This window comes from Bufo gargarizans, chromosome 6 (assembly GCF_014858855.1).
Source record: "Bufo gargarizans isolate SCDJY-AF-19 chromosome 6, ASM1485885v1, whole genome shotgun sequence".
NCBI classification, from domain to species: Eukaryota; Metazoa; Chordata; class Amphibia; order Anura; family Bufonidae; genus Bufo; species Bufo gargarizans.
In genome coordinates, this window is record NC_058085.1 from 16,885,705 (window position 1) to 16,905,984 (window position 20,280).

A 20,280-nucleotide genomic window follows, 5' to 3' on the forward strand; every position below is an offset into this window, starting at 1 on the left:
TTATGGTAGGTTCGCAACAACCGAGTGCGCAACTCCTCAGGCACAAAACACCTGCCGTTGGGTCTCCCAGAGGGAGCACCAGATTGAGCCGCCAAAATCTGCTCACCCAGGGGAGAGGTCAGGCTGGTGCGAATGGCGGCCAGGATCTGATTCGGAGGTATGACCGAAGTCGGAATCGACTCCTCCCCGGACAGCTCGGAGTACTGCCGTGATAAGGCATCCGCTCTGATGTTCTTGGAACCGGGTAGGTAGGAGACCACGTAATTAAAACGTGACAAGAACAGAGCCCATCTGGCCTGACGTGGTGTCAATCTCTTGGCCTCAGAAAGGTAGGTCAGATTCTTGTGGTCCGTCAGGATGAGAACCGGAACCACCGAACCCTCGAGCAAGTGCCTCCATTCTTTAAGGGCCTGCACGATGGCCAATAACTCCCTGTCACCAATCTGATAGTTGCACTCCGCGGAAGACAGTTTCCGGGAGTAAAACCCACAAGGAAGCAGAGGACCCTCTGGTGTTCTACGCTGAGACAGAAGGGCGCCTACTCCCGTCTCAGACGCGTCCACCTCGAGGACAAAGGGCAACTCAGGGTTGGGATGCGACAGAATCGGAGCCGACACAAAGGCGGACTTTAGAGCCTCAAAAGCTTGGATGGCCTCGAGCGGCCAGACCTGGAAATTACTGCCCTTCCTGGTCAGATCCGTGAGAGGCTTGGCTAGCATAGAAAAGTCCCTGATGAACTTCCGGTAATAATTGGCGAAGCCCAAAAAGCGCTGCAGGGCACGGAGACCACTGGGCTGGGGCCACTGTAAGACAGCCGAAACCTTCTCAGGATCCATGGAGAACCCCTCAGCGGAAATGATGTAACCTAAGAAGGTTACCTGGGATCGGTGAAATTCGCATTTCTCAAGCTTACCGAACAGCCTGTTCTCTCGTAACCGTTGCAACACTCGTCTGACATCCATAATGTGGGCCTCCATGGATTCAGAATATACCAAGATGTCATCCAAATAGACCACCACACACTGCTGCAACAGGTCACGGAAAACATCGTTGATGAATTCCTGGAAGACTGCGGGCGCATTGCACAACCCAAAGGGCATAACCAAGGATTCATAATGACCGGTCCTGGTGTTAAACGCGGTCTTCCACTCATCGCCCGCCTTGATCCTTACCAGGTTATATGCCGCCCTCAGGTCGAGTTTGGTAAAGACCGTGGCCCCTTTGAGGCGATCGAACAGCTCGGAAATCAAGGGTATCGGGTAAGCGTTCTTGATCGTGATGCGATTGAGACCCCTGTAATCGATGCAAGGCCTCAACTCACCGCCCTTCTTTTTCACAAAGAAAAATCCAGCCCCTGCCGGGGACGAGGATTTTCGAATGTGTCCGCGTGAAAGCGCCTCCCTCACGTACTCCTCCATGGCCTCATTCTCCGCTACCGACAGTGGATAGACTTTGCCACGAGGAGGAACGGCACCAGATTGTAACTCTATGGCACAATCGTATGGGCGGTGCGGAGGTAGGGCAACCGCGCGCACCTTATCGAATACATCCCGGTACTCTTCGTATTCAGGAGGCAACAGAGAGTCCGAGGAAGTACACAGCAACTTGACAGGCCCATGGATGCAACTAGCCCCACACTGCGGTGACCACGAGAGGATCTCGGCCGATCTCCAATCGAAAGTCGGATTATGCTTCTGGAGCCAGGGGTACCCCAAGACCACCGAGTAGTGTGGAGACGAAATCACCTGGAGACAGACCGACTCTCTGTGAACGGCACCAATGGCTATCCCCACTGGAAGGGTCTCATGAGTCACGTGTGGCGGCAGAAGGGGTCTGCCGTCTATCGCCTCAAGAGCCAGTGGGGAACCTCGAGGCTGCAGAGGAATGGAATTGGCGGCAGCGAACACACTATCAATGAACAAACCACCAGCACCAGAGTCCACCAACGCCTGGGTCGTCACCGAGCCCCCGACCCAGGAGAGGACAACAGTGATCAGTGGTTTGTCAACACGGGAAACCGGGGACGAGGAGACTCCACCCAAGATCTGCCCCCGACAGGATCTCAGGTGCGAGCGTTTCCCGGACGGTTCGGACATGCCAACCGAAAATGCCCACCGAGACCACAGTACATGCATCGGCCCTCGCGTCTCCGGAGTACCCTCTCCCCCTCGGACAGGCGAGCAAACCCCAGCTGCATGGGTTCACCCCCAGACGAGTCATCCCCAGGAGGCGTGGGAGGAGAGGGAGGCACGGGTGGGACAGCAAACGTAGGCGCCAATCTGTTAGAAGACCTCCGCAGGCTCTCCTTAAAGGAAGGTCTCTCCCTGAGTCTGGTGTCAATCAAAATCAGGAAAGAAATAAGAGACTCGAGCTCCACTGGTAGGTCCTTAGCTGCAACCTCATCCTTCAAGGCATCCGAGAGACCATGAGAGAAAGCAGCGACCAGAGCCTCATTATTCCAGCCCACCTCTGCTGCCAGGGTACGAAACTCAATGGCGTATTCAGCTACGGATCGTGAACCCTGTCTGATGGACATAAGGAGCTTCGCAGCGGAGGCAGCACGAGCCGGCACATCGAATACCTTCCGAAGAGAAGCAACAAAACCGGAAAACTCGGCAACCACTGGATTGTTGTTCTCCCATAAAGGGCTGGCCCAGGCCAAGGCCTTGTCCGAGAGCAGCGAGATCAAGAAGCCCACCTTTGATCTCTCAGTAGGAAAGGCATGTGGCAGCAACTCGAAATAAATGCCCACCTGGTTAAGGAAACCTCGGCACTGAGTTGGCTCTCCCCCAAAGCGCTGTGGAAGGGGGGCAGAACCGGTCATACCCCGAGACACCGCAGGCGCAGCAACAGGTGTCGGGGTAGACTCTGGCGCAACAACCGGAGCGGCAGTAGGAGCGGGCCCAGGAGCGACAACCGACCCATCGGCAACGGAAGCGAAATGAGCCGTGCGTTCAAGCAGTGTTTGCAACGCCACAGCGAACCGACCCAACAGGTGATCCTGCTGATCAAGTCTGGCAACCAGCGTAGGTAGCGAGGATGGCCCTGTACCGTCAAAATTCATGGCTTGGTCCTAATGTCATGGAACCATGAACCAGACGTACAACAAGAGATAAGTGGAAATAAGAAGGCTTTATTGAAAATCAAGCTGTAAGCAAAAGTCCAAACGGATGGCTAAACCGAAGCAGGGTCTTGCGTAGACAGAGGTCAGGAACCAGAAGGGTAGTCAGACGAAGCCTGGATCAGGAACCAGCAGGGTAGTCAGACGAAGCCAGGATCAGGAACCAACGGGGTAGTCAGACGAGGCCAGGATCAGGAACCAGAAGCAGCAGCAGTCTTAGAAGCATGTGAACACAGGAGGACCAAGCAAGGAACTGAAGCCACAGACCTCCTATATATATGAGCTAGGCATCCAGCTCCTCCCAGTGGGAAGGAGAAGCCGCAGGGTGGGAGGCTACAAGAAACCCAGAAACCAAGATGGCCGCCAGCACATGTCAAACGAAGGAGAACAGTAAGAAGGTAAGACCATGACAATAGGAGATCAACCTGTTCAGGAATTTGAGGTTTATAATTGTCCTGAACGATCCATTAGTTTTTTTTTACCAGGAATAGTTTGGAATAATGACCTTTGAAATGTTGATGCGAAGGTACTGGAACAATGGCCTTCATCTTGCACAGAGACTGAATATCCTGTAGAAGTTGATTATGTAATGTTTCTTAATGAGGATTGGTTATCTGAAAACGCTGTGGGGGAGGAGACTTGATTTCTAGTTTGTAACCCTCCTGAATAGTTCGGATTACCCAGGGATTTTTTGTAATGGAAATCCATTCCTGGCTGAAAAAACGAAGTTTTCCTCCCACCGGGATGGCGTCACTGTTTACTGCAATTATTTGTGTTCTTAGGGTTGAGAAGGAACCCGCTTCCTCTGCCTCCTTTCGGGTAGCTCCATCTACCATTTTTTCCCTTCCCTCTACTCGATGAGTACTGGGACTGTCTGTTCTCCGAAAGGGCTGACTTTTCCTGGGCTTCTCTTCTGGAAATCCTTTTTTCTTGACAGCCGCTTTTCTAAAATGGTGTCCAATACCGGTCCAAATACGTAAGAACCGGAAAACGGTATTTGTCACGGCCATGGCTATGACCATGACTCCTTAACCGCATGCGGTTGCCTGCGGTTTAGTTTGGGTGTTCAACCACAGGTGAGGGCCGCTGGTGTGTGGCCCACTTGTGGTTGCCGCGGGCAACTAGTTGTGTTGTGTATGTGTCAGCAGAGCAGCCTGAGCGGTGCTATGCAGCTTGCTGCAGTGGCATGCGGTTACACCTGACTACCTCTATGTGAGGTGTGTGTGTATGGTGTGCACTGTGTTTTATGTTATTGTGTGCACTTCCCCTTTAAAGGGAACCTGTCACCAGGATTTTGGGTATAGAGCTGAGGACATGGGTTGCTAGATGGCCGCTAGCACATCCGCAATACCCAGTCCCCATAGCTCTGTGTGCTTTTATTGTGTAAAAAAACGATTTGATACATTTGCAAATTAACCTGAGATGAGTCCTGTCCCTGACTCATCTCACATCTCAGGGTAATTTGCATATGTATCAAATCGGGTTTTTTACACAAATAAGCACACAGAGCTATGGGGACCGGGTATTGCGGATGTGCTAGCGGCCATCTAGCAGCCCATGTCCTCAGCTCTATACCCAAAATCCCGGTGACAGGTTCCCTTTAAGTGGTGTTTTCCCTTCCCTGGTGATGGAAGGGTTAACTCCCTTTCTGCGTGTGTGAGACACTGTGCGTGTCTGTGTGGGTGTGGCCTCAGGCCTATAAAGCCTCCGTGTTTGGCATGGCTCAGTGGGTTGCTTCAGCCATGCTTAGCTGGAGCAGCCTCCTGCCAGTGGGGGCCACCCTTGTGGTCATAAGTGAAAACAAATTGTCATTCATAAGTTTATGTCAAGTTTATGTGTGATGTCTATTTGATGTTTTCCTTGTTTTTCTGTGCAGCTATGGATCTGGGTCCCTGTGTGTGGATGCGTTGTGATCTTCAGCTTGCCAGCACAGGGATCCAGTCAGCAAGGCTGTGGCAGGTAGGTGGAACTGGTTCAGTTCACCTGCCATATCCATAGATCTGTTTGTGTTTCCCCTTTTCCCTGCAGCTTGGCCAGTGAGACCCCTGTTCCTCCGTGTCCAGAAGGAACAGGCGGTCTTACCCTGACTCCTAGTCCAGGGACCGGTCGGAGGGATCGAGTTAGGGATCCGAGGTTCCTAAGCATGGGTCCTCCTACCTTAAAAGTCGGCCCATGCAGCTAGGAGTTAGGGTCAGATTAGGGATGCGATTAGGAGGTGACCTGCTCCCTAATTCTGTCGTCCTGGCCGAGCAGGGGTTAACATCATCTGGCATCGCATGGCTAAGGATTTTCCCCATCCTCAGCCGTGACAGTATTGCCCACAACTTATTCTTAGAAGCTATATCGCCCGTCCAGGTCTTCAGCCACAAGGCCCTTCTAGTGGTATTTTATAGTGTTCCACTTCAAGCTGCAAAACTGATAGATTCAGCAGAAGCGTGACCCATGAAAGCTGTGGCCATTTTTAGCAAAGACAGAGAATCTAGAATTACTTCTCTAGGTGTCTTGAGCTTTAAATTGTTCTCCAGTTGATTGAGCCATAATCCCATAGCTCTGGCTACAGATGTGGCAGCAATATTAGTATTGATTGTTGCCGATGAACATTCCCAGACTCTTTTTAGGAGTCCATCAGAATTGTGGTCCAGGGGATCTTTCAATTGGGACGAGTATTCAGATGGGATGGTTGTCTTTTTTGCAACTTTTGCTATCTGGACATCTATTTTCGAACTTCCCATAACTTAGTGTCCTCAGGATTAAAGAGAAGGCAACTTCTGAATTCTCGAGCATAGGCGGGCAACAAAACGGGGAGAGGCGCTCATAGGGTGATATGTATAGTTAGGGAGCAGTTACTTACGATAATTAGGCTCACTTTGTGTGGTTGCGCAAACATAGGCAAAACCCTAGTATGCGTGGGTTTTTGTTATATATCGGAGGTCAGTGCTGCCAGTGTCGTCTGGTCCTCACTTGGGGGGTTGCCAACCCCTGGGAGGAAAGTGACGGATTTGAAGCGGATGGGACCCACTTGGAAGTCCACACCCTCAGTGGAGACACTTCACTAGCGCAACTGAACGACCAGGCGGATATGGATAATCAACTTCTATTTATTTTGAAGATGACAACGCATTTCGGAGCGAACAGGGCTCCTTTTTTAAGTCTGAGGTGCCGACGACCAGCTGTTGCGGATGCTGGACTGCATCCTGTGCTACTAGGCTCAGGCCACGGAGTGCAGGAAGCAGTCCAGCGTCCGCAACAGCTGGTCATCGTCACCTTAGACTGAAAAAAAAGGAGCCCTGTTCGCTCCTAAACACGTTGTCATCTTCAAAATAAATAGAAGTTGTTTATCCATATCTGCCTGGTTGTTCAGTTGCGCCGACTAAGTGTCTCCATTGAGGGTGTGGACTTCAGAATTCTCGAGTAATGGAAAGTTTCTTTTCTGCATCTTCCCATTCCTTCAGTATCATCTCTCTCAGATTGGAATTAACCAGAAACAGTTTCCTTTTCTTTGCCCTTAATCCTCCAAATATCTCGTCCCGAGTTGTTTAACCTCCTCCACCTCCATGGTTTCCCTTACCGCTGATAGTAACAAATCCAGATCTTCCAAAGAAAAGAGGTATTTTTTCTGATCTTCAGAAGAACCTGAGGGAAAGATCGACTCTTCTTATTCTAATTCCCCGTCAGAATAATAAGTATTTTTGCCCTGTTCGTCTTTTAAACTCTCTTGCTTCCTGTCCCTACAGAGGCCTATAAGGACAACCTCCCATGTGCTGTCATGGAGAACATCCTGGAAATAAAGATTATTGTTATCTAGACAGACATTGGGTTGGCAGATTAGGTGTTTGGCAGCTCCTCACAACCACACAGATGTTGTAGTTTAATTTATTTTTAACAAGCGGCATGACGAAATACAGATAATGTATATGTGGTTACACTACATTTTTAATTACATGCTAATATAAAAACATTCAGATCCTGGTGCTGGTTTAAAAAATGTAGAATGTTTCCAATAAAGTTTGTATAATCGCTGTGCTTCCTTTTTGGGCTTCCCTAATGTATTTTTGGTACATATCATTCCCTCTTTCAGCTGCACAGCTAGATGCATTTCACTAAGAAGCAGGGAACATATCACTTCTGTGAAATCTGCCATCACTGTATTGCTGTGAATTCCTTACTTCACACTTTGTTTTCAGCTCCGGAGATTACAGAAAAGATAAGGAGGAGTAAATCACACTTACAGAAAGGCAGAGGCATTGCTAGGTTAAAATATTCGGGGCCAGGGCCTGGGCCTCCGGTGTTTTGTCTCAGGCCCTAAATGTACTGCCTGCCAGATAGATACAACTGCATTGCTGTCCTCAGGATGGCAATACAATTGAATCTAATGCATTGGAAGAGCTGAAGGACATCACTGTCCATGTGATCAGTGCTGAAGGCAGTGGTTGAGGACCTGCGATGATGTCACCATCAAGTGACCAGTGCAGGAGAGGATGGAGTGCTGCAGTGAAGAGAAGTCCTGGGGAAGAAGTGGTGGCAAGGTCTGCTACATGAGGAGAGGTAAGTAAAGGTAAGGATTCGGTGTGAGACCAAGAGGAATACTGGGGGTTGTGGTTATTTAACTGGGACTTTTTGTTAGCATTGAAGGGAGGGATGTTATTTACATAGGACTGTATGTTAAGGTGATGATGTTTACATGGGATTGCATGATGGAGGAGGTTGGGGAGAGGGGGTGATGTTATTTATATGTGACTGTATATAGAGTTATAATTTCTGAGGACACTAAAGGGAGGAATATAACTACTGGGGGCATTATAACAGTAGGGGGCAGTATAAATACTGGAGTACTTAATGGAGAGCATTATAACAATAAAGGGACAACAGGGACATCCACGGGGTCCCCCTGTAGTGTACGGGAGAGTAATACCCCGTCACTACAGAAGGGTCACTTGGGTACTGTTGTTCCCTCTGTATTTATGGGGAGGTTGGTATAAAACATCTTGTTAATGTAATGCTATGTACTTCCTGTTACTGTGAAATGTGCATGTGCAGGCCGGCTAGGGTGTCATTCCAGCTCTGAGTCACTAGAGGGAGCTAGGGAACCCTAGTTTATATAAGGCCCAGTCAGGAAGTAGTCAGCAGGCAGACAGTGGGAGAGGGAGTCAGAGATGATCCTGTGTCTGAGTCAAGGCCAGGCCATGGGCCTGTGAGAGTAAAGCAGGCCTGAAGCCTGCCGACTAGGAGAGGGTAGTATAGGCCCTGTAACCGGGTTCCGGATCCAAGGAAAAGGTTCCCCTCCTGAGTCAACAGCCGTTTTAGTCGAAACATCATAAGCAACCAGCCGGGACACAGAATACAACAGAGGCCAATCTGATAAAGCAAGAGGTACTCAAGATAACAGAGGAGTTACTTGATAAAGACAGATTCAAGGATACGCCAGAGATAGGGCATTAGACCTTGGAGAATAAGTCACATATCTTCAGGACCAGTCAGGAATAGAGTGCAAGCCGCCTGTACTGCAACTCCTGTGATTAACACTCTGTAAAGAACATTGCTATAACCGGCCAGTCTGTAACTTCTATGAACCAACTGTATTCAAATGCAAACTGTCTTCCATGGAACTGCGCTTCCAATTATGTCCATGCATGATTATTACTGACATTCAGTAAAGTTCCAGTTTTGGTTGGCTATCCCGTGGTTGTTCCGTTATTCCACATTACCTTACACGGCGTGTCACCGTTTAATTGACACTGGCGTCACGAACATTTACGTACTGCCTGTTCCAGTATCTGCCCAGATTGAAGACGACAGTGAATCCCAGGTTAGTGGGTTACTCTGCACTACAAAGCCCAGCATACCCAAAGCTACACTACTGACCCCCTGGGACACTGCACCCCTACAACAGGGACATCCACGGCGCCCCCCACAACAGGGACATCAGGTCTTGCGCGTTTCCTTCCTGGTTCCTGTTCTCGGGAATCTGTTGATTACCGGCTGTGGAGGCGCGGGGCCGCCCGGCTGTGGAGGCTGAGGCTAGTTTTACAGTAGCATTTCCTGTCTCCGGCTGTTCTCCTGTCGGAGATGTCCAGATCAGACACTGCCAGAAGCTGCCAGACACCCACCAGCCCCATTCACTATAATGGGGAGCGGCAGAGATCAGGACACAACCCGGAAAACACACAGAGTAGCCGCCGGACGAAAACCGCTGATCCCAATGGAATTTTCCGGCCACTTCTCTGCTCATTTGTCAGGGTGCGGCTGGATCCCACAAGAATGCTTCAAAATCCTCATCCTTGCCGGATCTCTTTAACACAGGTCTTAAACAGGCTTAAAAAGGGGTTGTGTCACTTCAGTAAATGACCTTTATTATGTAGAGAAGGTTAATACAAGACACTAATGTATTGTGATTGTCTATATTGCCTCCTTTGCTTTCTGGATTCATCTTTCTATCACATTATACACTGATTGTTTCCATGGTTACGGACACCTTGCAATCCACCAGCGGTGGCCATGCTTGCACACTGTAAGAAAAAGCACAGCCCTCTCTAGTAGCCAGAACCATGGAAGCGCACATAGGCTGGTGATTTTTCCTAAAGTGTGCAAGCACGGCCACCGCTGATGGATTGTAGGGTGGTCATAACCATGGAAACCAGCAGTGTATAATGTGATGGAAAAATGAATCCAGCCAGCAAAGGAGGCAATATGGACAATAACAATACATTAGTAAGTGCATTGTATTAACTTTCTCTCCATGACAGATGCCACTTGCTGAAGTGAGACAACCCCTTTAAGGGTGTGGAGCTGAAAAGTGTTCCACTTACCTGGGCGGGGCGTGTCCTCCTCTTCCTCTGACAATCCTTCACCATGGACGGTCGGGTGTTTTTATTTCTACCACCAAGTCAGGCTCCAGGAGGAAGTAAAGGACCTGTGATGATGTCACGACCATGTGATCACATGTAGGAGGAGTCAGGCACCAGGCTGTGCTGCAGGAGGAAGTAAAGGACCTGTGATGATGTCATGACCATGTGATCATGTGTGGGAGGAGTCAGACTCCAGGCTATGCCGCAGCAGGAAGTAAAGTACCTGTGATGAGGTCATGATCATGTGTGGGCGGAGTCATGGAGATCACATGACCAGGTTTATCTGCTCTGTGTATGCAGGACTCTGTTGTGCAGTTTGTAATTCCAGTCTGTATGTAGCAGAGCTGTAGAGCTGTATGTTTATATGGCTGAGCTGTACCAGTGTAATGTTTATGTAGTTGAGCTGTATGTGTATAATGGCTGTATAGCTGAGCTGTATGTATTTGCAAGCCATTTATGTGTAATATGCCTTTCCCTAGAGTTGTATGGGTGTGTGCAGCAGAGCTGTGTATGTGTAATGTTCAGTTAGTACAGCTGAGTCTTTGGGGGGCACTGTATATTTCACTTAAAGGGGTTCTGCAGTTTTTTTTTTACTGATGATCTGTCCTCTGGATAGATCATCAGCATCTGATTGCGGGGGGCGACACTCAGGACCCCCACCGATCAGCTGTTTGAGAAGGCAGCGGTTGGGGGCCCTATATATTGGCATTATATACTGGCATACATTATGGGGGCATCTGCTGGGGGACATCATATAGGGGCTGTGACGGACCACTTGGCACCCTGACTGGGTGCCTCCGCCAATGGATGCTTCCTAGTACTTCCGAGCACTCCGCCGGACACCATCAGCCCTGCAGTCCCCACTTCCAGCGTTACAGCTTGGCCGGGGTCTCGCTGTCCTCCACCCACCCTGGGCCCAGGACCAGGATCCAGCTTCCAGTGGGTAGAAGCGTGTTGTAATCCCGGGGGAGTATAATACCGATAGTAATCCCCAGAGTAAATATAGCGGTTCCCCCCACACGTGAGACGGGGGTAAAACAGGAACTGACTTTATTGACGAGCAACTCAGTATATATACAGTTCAGGAAGTCTAACGGCATCAAACATGAACAGCGGGCAAACAGCGCCCCCCAGTGTCTTACTGAATGAATAGGGAGGAGACACATGTGATGGGATTATCTCCTGAGTGTATCATAGGGTGGGCTACTCATCTACACCGGAGTCGGCTACTCCTAGAGTCAGCTATCTTAATCCCATCACTAACACAATCAGTGCAGAGTTAACCCTTTGTGTTGCTGGATTCACACCCTGCACCTTTACTGGGCAATAGGAAATATGTGACATAAACTCCACACATAAAGCAGGGGTCATAGTTCCTTGTAACCCCAAAAGGTTTGAGGGGGTCTCCATAGTTCTGGGTCCGTTGTCCGCAGGAAGGAGGCTAGCCCTCAGGCTTCTCCAGCGGCCCCAGTGACGGTTCAGTCCGTCACACTACCCATAGACAGCCCTGTATGGCCCATGCTGTACCGCTCCTGCTGCTCCTGCCACTTTATCAGTACCGTCCCCTTCCCACATCCACACCGCACTGCTGCTGCCACTTTATCAGTACCGTCCCCTTCCCACATCCACACCGCACTGCCACTTTATCAGTGCCATCCCCTTCCCACATCCACACCGCACTGCTGCTGCCACTTTATCAGTACCGTCCCCTTCCCACATCGATCTGCTGCTGCCACTTTATCAGTACCATCCCCTTCCCACATCCACACCGCACTGCTGCTCCCACTTTATCAGTACCATCCCCTTCCCACATCCACACCGCACTGCTGCTGCCACTTTATCAGTACCGTCCCCTTCCCACATCCACACTGCACTGCTGCTGCCACTTTATCAGTACCGTCCCCTTCCCACATCCACACCGCACTGCTGCTGCCACTTTTTCAGTACCATCCTCTTCCCACATCCACACCGCACTGCTGCTGCCACTTTATCAGTACCGTCCCCTTCCCACATCCACACCGCACTGCTGCTGCCACTTTATCAGTACCGTCCCCTTCCCACATCCACACCGCACTGCTGCTGCCACTTTATCAGTACCGTCCCCTTCCCACATCCACACCGCACTGCTGCTGCCACTTTATCAGTACCGTCCCCTTCCCACATCCACACCGCACTGCTGCTGCTACTTTATCAGTACCGTCCCCTTCCCACATCGATCTGCTGCTGCCACTTTATCAGTACCATCCCCTTCCCACATCCACACCGCACTGCTGCTCCCACTTTATCAGTACCATCCCCTTCCCACATCCACACCGCACTGCTGCTGCCACTTTATCAGTACCGTCCCCTTCCCACATCCACACTGCACTGCTGCTGCCACTTTATCAGTACCGTCCCCTTCCCACATCCACACCGCACTGCTGCTGCCACTTTTTCAGTACCATCCTCTTCCCACATCCACACCGCACTGCTGCTGCCACTTTATCAGTACCGTCCCCTTCCCACATCCACACCGCACTGCTGCTGCCACTTTATCAGTACCGTCCCCTTCCCACATCCACACCGCACTGCTGCTGCCACTTTATCAGTACCGTCCCCTTCCCACATCCACACCGCACTGCTGCTGCCACTTTATCAGTACCGTCCCCTTCCCACATCCACACCGCACTGCTGCTGCTACTTTATCAGTACCGTCCCCTTCCCACATCGATCTGCTGCTGCCACTTTATCAGTACCATCCCCTTCCCACATCCACACCGCACTGCTGCTGCCACTTTATCAGTACCGTCCCCTTCCCACATCCACACCGCACTGCTGCTGCCACTTTATCAGTGCCATCCCCTTCCCACATCCACACCGCACTGCTGCTGCCACTTTATCAGTACCGTCCCCTTCCCACATCCACACCGCTGCTGCTGCCACTTTATCAGTACCGTCCCCTTCCCACATCCACACCGCACTGCTGCTGCCACTTTATCAGTACCGTCCCCTTCCCACATCCCCACCGCACTGCTGCTGCCACTTTATCAGTGCCATCCCCTTCCCACATCCACACCGCTGCTGCTGCCACTTTATCAGTACCGTCCCCTTCCCACATCCACACCGCTGCTGCTGCCACTTTATCAGTACTGTCCCCTTCCCACATCCACACCGCACTGCTGCTGCCACTTTATCAGTACCGTCCCCTTCCCACATCCACACCGCTGCTGCCACTTTATCAGTACCGTCCCCTTCCCACATCCCCACCGCACTGCTGCTGCCACTTTATCAGTACCGTCCCCTTCCCACATCCACACCGCACTGCTGCTGCCACTTTATCAGTGCCATCCCCTTCCCACATCCACACCGCACTGCTGCTGCCACTTTATCAGTACCGTCCCCTTCCCACATCGATCTGCTGCTGCCACTTTATCAGTACCGTCCCCTTCCCACATCGATCTGCTGCTGCCACTTTATCAGTACCATCCCCTTCCCACATCCACACCGCACTGCTGCTGCCACTTTTTCAGTACCGTCCCCTTCCCACATCCACACCGCACTGCTGCTGCCACTTTATCAGTACCGTCCCCTTCCCACATCCACACCGCACTGCTGCTGCCACTTCATCAGTGCCGTCCCCTTCCCACATCCACACCGCACTGCTGCTGCCACTTTATCAGTACCGTCCCCTTCCCACATACACACCGCACTGCTGCTGCCACTTTATCAGTGCCGTCCCCTTCCCACATCCACACTGCACTGCTGCTGCCACTTTATCAGTACCGTCCCCTTCCCACATCCACACCGCACTGCTGCTGCCACTTTATCAGTACCGTCCCCTTCTCACATCCACACCGCACTGCTGCTGCCACTTTATCAGTACCGTCCCCTTCCCACATCCACACCGCACTGCTGCTGCCACTTTATCAGTACCGTCCCCTTCCCACATCCACACCGCACTACTGCTGCCACTTTATCAGTACCGTCCCCTTCCCACATCCACACCGCACTGCTGCTGCCACTTTATCAGTACCGTCCACTTTCCACATCAACACCGCACTGCTGCTGCCACTTTATCAGTACCGTCCCCTTCCCACATCCACACCGCTGCTGCTGCCACTTTATCAGTACTGTCCCCTTCCCACATCCACACCGCACTGCTGCTGCCACTTTATCAGTACCGTCCCCTTCCCACATCCACACCGCACTGCTGCTGCCACTTTATCAATACCGTCCCCTTCCCACATCCACACCGCACTGCTGCTGCCACTTTATCAATACCGTCCCCTTCCCACATCCACACCGCACTGCTGCCACTTTATCAGTACCGTCCCCTTCCCACATCCACACCGCACTGCTGCTTCTCCCAATTAGAAGGGAGAAGTTTTTTAGGCTCGTTCACAACAAGCCCCTTCTTCTTCTGTGTTTTTTTTTTCGTACAGGCGGGCATTCCGACCCTGTCAAGGCATCGTGTTTGGACACTTGGTCACCCAAGCCACTTTTTAATGTTTTTGTTATCCCATAACACCGTGGGCCAGATTTATCATTAGCTCAAGTCAGAATAATGGAGTGAAAAAGTCACAAATTTTAGCGCAATTCCTTAAACTGCACAAAATTTGCAACTTTTATTGGCTCTGCACTCTGCTCGCCAGTTTTCTGAAAGTGGGCGTGTTTTCTTATGTAAATGAGTCTCTAGACAGATTTACTATTGAGACAATTTAAAAAGTCGCAAAAAAAATGTGCAAAATCACTCCAGTGTGGACGATGCTTATCTTATGCGACTTTTAAAAAAAAACATGCAACTTTTTCGTAAAGACATGCGACTTTTGTAAAGCTGCTTACTGACGGATAAACTGCTACCGTCAAACCACATTTATCACAGTCTTAAAGGGCGAACCATAAATCTGACTTTAGCCACATGTGAAAGTGGAGTGAGCTGTCGGAGTAATGATAAGTCTGGCCCCGTGTGTTTAATCGTCTTCTGCCTCCGATAAGGGACAAGTATTGGAAGCTTTGGTAAATGAAACAGCAGAACACGTATACCGGCGCGGTGCGATATTAAAGGGCTTCTGTCATCAAAAAACTGGGTATGAAGCTGGGTGACATTAGCGATGTGCTGTCCGCTGGACATAACTGTATCATTGGTCTCCTCCAGCCCTGTAAATCCCGAACCTGCGCCGTCCTGTTTAGTATTTGGCGCAGACGCAGTGAGTGAAGGACGCTTGCCTGCTGCCGGTAGTCTTCACTTCCGGGGAGCACGGTGACGTATTCGGCAGCAGGCAAGCGTCCTTCACTCACTGCGCCTGCGCTGAATACTAAACGGGACAGCACAGGTACGGGATTTACAGGGCTGGAGGAGACCAACGGTGCCTGGCCCTGTCAATCATCTTTAGTAGGGCGTGTCAACAGGTGAGAGAACGGAGCCTCCAGGTGCAGGAGCAACGCCCCCGCACCTAGAGGCTCGTTTGCATATTATAAAAGTACTTATTGCTCAATAACGGCGCCGCGCAGGAAGATGTCACTAATACAGTTATGTCCAGCTGACAGCACATCGCTAATGTCACCCAGTCTAATACCCATCTGTTTGAAACCCTTTACACACGCTGTATGATAACGCGTTTCCCCACCTCTATGTCGGTGTCAGTCAGACATCAGCTACTATTACCGTCATTGGGGCCGGAGCTTGTGGGGGGGAAAGGAAAATAATCATAACAAATAGATGAAAAGAGAGAACAAGTTTTCCTAAAAAACTAGGAGGCTGGAGGGGGTCAAATACCAACTTTTAGAGTAATTGGAGCAACAGCTCCTGAGCACACACAGAGCCCCGATACCAGCAGATTACATCGCTGGCTCTGCTACATGGACATGACAAAGACTCCGCTGTAGTAATCGTTAATTTCTAACGATAATTTGTTTTCCCTTAGTCCTAACAGCAGCACACAAATTTCCCGCCCTAAAGTGCTTTCTTTCTTGTGACATACACGGTGGGCTGGGGGATGAACCCCTCCCTTTAAGGGAGCTGGAGTTCTTTTATTGGTTTAAGTCTTTGGGCTCATTAAAAATTCCGCCGGTCCTACCAGTCCACGGGGGGCAGTTAACCCCATCTGTGCTGCTGTTAGGACTAAGGGAAAACAAATTATCGTTAGAAATTAACGATTCCCTTACGTCCTACCAGCAGCACAGATGGGGAGATAGCAAGAAGAATCCCCTAGGGAGGGTCCTCATGCTCGGCAGAAGTAAGGACTGTCTGCCCAAAGGCCGAGAACTCGGATATCCTAGCATCGATCCTATAATGGGAGATGAAGGTAGACTCAGAGCTCCAGGAAGCTGCCTTGCAGATCAACTCTAGGGGGAGAAGATTTCTTTCCACCACAGAGGTAGCTACGGCCCTTGTAGAATGGGCCCTCACAACTCCGGAGGATCTAAGGCTTGGGAAATGAAGGCTTCCCTAATGGCTTCCTTAACCCAGCGACTAATGGTCGTCTTAGACGCTTTACGGCCTTTTGACTTACCGGCAAACAGGATAAAGAGATTTTCATCCATCCTGAACTCTTTGGATCTATCCACATAGATCTGAAGGCATCTAGCTATGTCCAGTGGATGTCGGACTGGAGCATCCGGGGAGGAGGCAGAGAGTAATACAGGAAGAGAGACTACCTGATTAATATTTTGAAAGGTAGAAACCTTAGGTCTAAAGTAAGGTAGAAATTTCAAAAGGACCCTATCTTGTAGAAACATGGTATAAGGGTATGACGCGGAGAAAGCTTGAAGCTCCGAAACTCTTTTGGCCGAAGTTATGGCCAGAAGAAAAACCATCTTAAGTGTTAAGAGTTTAAAACTTGCCTCCTCCAAGGGTTCAAAGGGGGGAGATGCTAGCCCCCTAAGAACAACTGACAAATCCCATTGAGGAACGGGTCTCAGTATTGTAGGCTTCAATCTTTCCGCTCCTTTAAGGAAGCGCTTGATGAGCGGGTCCCGAGAATATGGTCTGTTAAGACAGGCCGAGATGGCAAACACTTGGACCTTCAGGGTAGAAGGGGAGAGACCTCTGTCTATCCCATCCTGAAGGAACTGTAGGATCGCTGCGAGGGGCGGATCCTGCAAACGCCACCTGATTGGAGCTACACCAAGAGGTGAAGATCCTCATAATCCGGGAGTAGGCCTTTCTGGTAGACTCTGCTCTGGAATGCGATAATGTTCTCAGGACCGACTCAGAGAGCCCTTCTACTCTGGGAAGGGACTGGTCAACCTCCAGGCTGTCAGGTTGAATCTGTGCAGATCTGGGCAGAGATGAGTGTCCCACGACACCAGGGTCTGCTCCGGGGGGAGTCTCCAATATTGTCCCCGACTCATCTGAATGAGCTGGGTAAACCAGGATCTCCTGGGCCAAAACGGTATGATGGCTATTACCGAGGCCTGATCCTGACGGATTTTCATCAATACCCTCGGGATCATGGAAAAGGGAGGGAAGATGTACGCCAGCCTGAACCTCCACGGTATTGTCAGAGCATCTATCGCCAGGGAGTTGTCCTCCCTGTAAAGGGAACAGAACCTCTGTACCTTGGCGTTGAACTTGGTTGCCATGAGATCCACCTCTGGCATCCCCCACCTGAGGACTAATTGTTAGATCTCCGGATGTAATGACCATTCCATGGTCGGTAGGCCGCGACTTAGGCGGTCCGCAATGACATTGAGGGAGCCTCTGATGTGAGTGGCGGATAGATGGGATAGGTTCAGCTCTGCCCACCGAAGAATTACCCCACTCTCTAAAAGAAGGGGTACGGATCTTGTGCCTCCCTGCTTGTTTATATAAAGCACGGCAGTCATATTGTCTGACTGGACTTTCACTGCTTTGCCCCGAATCCGAGGGGCGAAGTGAAGGAGGGCTAGCCGGATAGCACGCATCTCGCGGAGGTTTGAAGAAAGATGCCGCTCCTGAGGAGACCAGGATCCCCGAACTGGGGACCCGTCTAGATGAGCGCCCCAGCCTACAAGGGACGCGTCCGTGGTCAATATGAGCCAAGCTGGTTGGGTCATAGACTTCCCTTCTGGTCGATGGAACCACCATCTGAGGGAATTCCGGGATTGGTTGGATAGGGAGCACAGGGAATCTAGCCCCTTGGGGCTGCCGTTCCATTTGCTTAAGACCTCCGATTGAAGAGGTTGGAGGTGCCATAAAGCCCAAGGGACTGCATCCGCAGCCGCTGACATGAGCCCCACCATCTTCATGAGGGTCCGTATGGAGACTCGTCGTGGTACGTAAAGGAACCTTGCTAGGTCCTGAATCCGCATTCTTCTTTCTGGTGTCAACTGGAGGGACATCTGCAGAGAGTCGATTATGAATCCCAGATAATGGATAGAAGTCGAAGGGCTCACGTTCGACTTCGACCAGTTGACCATCCAGCCTAGGCGGAGCAGAAAAGAAATTGCGACATGAAGATGGTGGGAAAGTAGAGGGACTGAAGGGGCTAGAAGAAGCCAGTCGTCCAGGTAAGGGACAATGGTCAGACCTTGGAGTCTCAATGCTGCCACAACCGATACTACCACCTTGGTGAAGATCAGGGGGGCAGACGAGATTCCAAAGGGAAAGGCGGCAAACTGGAAATGTTTGCACACTCCTGATATCTGGACCGCGATCCTGAGAAACTTCCGGGAGGAAGGATGGATCGGGATGTGGAGGTAAGCATCTTTGAGGTCCAGAGTAGCCATCACATCCCCAGGGTTGAGGAGGTGGCTGACTGACCTTATGGTTTCCATGCAGAACCTGGTCCTCCTTATGAAACGATTGAGAAATCTCAAATCTATAATCATCCGAAGATCTCCTGTCTTTTTGGGTACCAGGAATACTGGAGAATAAATCCCTAGACCCTTCTCCCCTGCCGGTACCTCCTCCAGGGCTCCCTTGGAAAGGTAGTCTTGGATATAGGCTTCCAAGACCCTTTGCCTGGTTGGCAAAAAACTGCGTGTGGCAATGAATCTTCCTGGGGGGGGGGAGAAATAAGGTCTATTAGATAGCCGACGGCTACTATATTTTGGACCCAGGGGTCCCGGATTTCCTGGGCCCATACGTGGCTGAAGAAGAGAAGACGCCCCCCCAAACCGAAAGGTGGGGGAGGGGTACGGGAACATCCAGAGGCGTAACGGCAGGGATAGCAGGGTTTATCCAAGAGCCTCTGAGAGGCCCATAGTCAGGAGGGCTTTGCCTCCCTGGTGGGTTTGCGGGAACGCCTAGAAAACTTTCTAGGCGCCCCCCCCCCCCCCAATCCTTACGTCCCTGCTGTCCTGGTCGGCCTCCGCGGGCTTGCCTTCCCCTGCCTCGAAAGGGCTGTTGGGGAAGGCTCTTCCCCTTTTTGTCTGATAGACCCTCCATGATGGTGTCTAGTTCAGATCCGAATAGACGGTTCGGTTCAAAGGGGAGCCCACAGAGGTTATATTTGGACGCGTTATCCGCGTTCCAAGGTTTGAGCCACAGAGGTCTCCTGGCAGCAGACACTAAAGCCATAGTCTTGGCTGCCAACTTTAATTGGAGTTGGGCTGTGTCACAGAGAAAATCCATGGCTAAGTTGACGGACTTAGAGGCAGCGAGGATATCGTCACGAGAGACACTCTGGTCAACATCCGTCTGGATCTGGTTCAGCTTGGTTCTGAGGAAGGAGGAGACCTCTGTGGCAGCAATAGAAGTCGAGGCCGAGGCTGCGGCCGCCGAGTAACCTCTTCTGAGGGTGCACTCTGCCCTCCTATCTAGGGGGTCCTGCAGGCTAGACCCATCGTCTGCAGGGACCAGAGTGCGCCTGGACAACTTGGCAATCGCCATGTCCACCTTAGGAATGGAACCCCATGATTCCACTAAGGGTATAGCCATAGGAAACATTAGTTTAAACTTCCTGGTAAGGACTGGGCCTTTTTCTGGCTTTTTCCACTCCGTGCGCATCACAGAGAGAAGGGTCTCATCTGTCTTAAAGACCCGCTGGGTCCGGCAGGCGGGATCGGAAGACTCCCCTACGTCAACATCATGGTCCCCCGACCTGATGGACCTTAGAAGCTTCTGGGTCTTTTCCGGTGGAAAGAAGCCAGAAGTCGCTTCTTCCTCATCCGAGGAAGATGACCCCACAGAAAAGGGGAATAGGCCTATCGGTGGGGGCGGGCACCTCCATATGTATATGGGAGGGAACGGGTAGTCTCTCGTTAAGGATACTTACGACCCCCTTAATGGAGTCGTCGACATAAGTCTTAGCCCACTGGTACATATCCTGCATTGAAGGCTCTGTAGCAGTGGCGGAACGACAGCTGTTACATCTAGAGAATGGGCAGCTGTCCTCAAGAGGCGTATTGCAG

At 50.9% G+C, this 20,280-nt stretch overlaps 1 long non-coding RNA gene and 1 pseudogene across 2 annotated transcripts in view; one reads left to right on the top strand and one right to left on the bottom strand.

Moving 5' to 3' along the window:
* LOC122940392 overlaps positions 1 to 20,280 on the top strand; it is a 718,635-nt pseudogene that overhangs the window by 599,400 nt on the left and 98,955 nt on the right.
* Positions 1 to 20,280, bottom strand: part of LOC122940453 — a 59,094-nt gene that overhangs the window by 37,208 nt on the left and 1,606 nt on the right. For both annotated transcript variants that reach the window (XR_006390275.1, XR_006390276.1), the window contains exon 2: positions 9,928 to 10,089. This is a non-coding gene — a long non-coding RNA (uncharacterized LOC122940453). The remainder of the gene's footprint in view (positions 1 to 9,927; positions 10,090 to 20,280) is intronic.